Raw genomic sequence first — 1,197 nt, 5'->3', positions numbered from 1 at the left:
GTATTGTATATTTCAAAATAGATAGAGGAGATAACTTAAATTGTTCCAAACACAGAAATGATAAACACTCAAAATGATGGATACCTCAAATATCCTGACTTGATCATTACATACTCTATCCGTGTAACCAAATATCACATGTAACCCATAAATATGTAAAATGCTGTGCATCTATAAAATTTTGTTATAAAAGAACATCAGAACAGCGAGAAGATGGCTGCCCCAGCAGTGTCCGGGCTCTCCCGGCAGGTGCGATGCTTCAGTACCTCTGTGGTCAGACCATTTGCCAAGCTTGTGAGGCCTCCTGTTCAGGTATACAGTATTGAAGGTCGCTATGCCACAGCTCTTTATTCTGCTGCATCAAAACAGAGTAAGTTGGAGCAAGTAGAAAAGGAGTTGTTGAGAGTAGCACAAATCCTGAAGGAACCCAAAGTGGCTGCTTCTGTTTTGAATCCCTATGTGAAGCGTTCTGTTAGAGTGAAAAGCCTAAATGACATCACAGCAACAGAGAGGCTCTCTCGCCTCACCACCAACCGGATCAATTTGCTTGCTGAAAACGGTTGCTTAAGCAATACCCAAGGAGTCATTTCTGCCTTTTTCACCATGATGAGTGTCCATCGCGGAGAGGTACCTTGCTCGGTGACCACTGCATCTCCTTTAGAAGAAGCCATACTCTCTGAATTAAAAGCTGTCCTCAAGAGCTTCCTAAGTCAAGGCCAAGTATTGAAATTGGAGGCTAAGACTGATCCGTCAATCATGGGTGAAATGATTGTGCGCATTGGAGAGAAATATGTTGGCATGTCTGTCAAGACCAAGATTCAGAAGCTGGGCAGGGCTATGTGGGAGGTTGTCTGAGTGTTGGTTTTCTGCCATCAGTGAAAATTCTTAAACTTAGAGCAACGATAAAAAGCTTCCAGAACAGATAAAAAAAAAAAAAAAAAAAAAAAAAAAAAAAAAAAAGACAAAATGCTTATACATGCTATGACATTGTTAAGCCTTAAAATGTTATGCTAGGTTAAGTCAGTCACAAAAGACTATACATTGTGTAATTTCATTTATATGTAATGCCTAAAAATAAAGATACAGAAAAAACTCAATTAGTGGTTATTCAAGCCAGCCAGGAAGGAGGGGACTGAGTGAAGAATGACTGTTAATGGGTACAAGATTTCTTTATGGGGTAATAAAAATGTTACAAAA

The 1,197-nt window shown here is 39.4% G+C and overlaps 1 pseudogene across 1 annotated transcript; it reads left to right on the top strand.

Annotated features, from left to right (window-relative positions):
- Positions 1-204: 204 nt before the first annotated feature.
- Positions 205-855, top strand: LOC108542125 (ATP synthase subunit O, mitochondrial pseudogene; annotated as a pseudogene). Its single transcript, XR_001889173.1, has one exon. The product of XR_001889173.1 is annotated as an ATP synthase subunit O, mitochondrial pseudogene (transcript).
- Positions 856-1,197: the final 342 nt, after the last annotated feature.

This window comes from Rhinopithecus bieti, unplaced genomic scaffold, assembly GCF_001698545.2.
Source record: "Rhinopithecus bieti isolate Rb0 unplaced genomic scaffold, ASM169854v2 scaffold_22559, whole genome shotgun sequence".
NCBI classification, from domain to species: domain Eukaryota; kingdom Metazoa; phylum Chordata; class Mammalia; order Primates; family Cercopithecidae; genus Rhinopithecus; species Rhinopithecus bieti.
The sequence above is the reverse complement of the archived record's forward strand: the minus strand, read 5'-3'. Positions and strand labels throughout refer to the sequence as shown.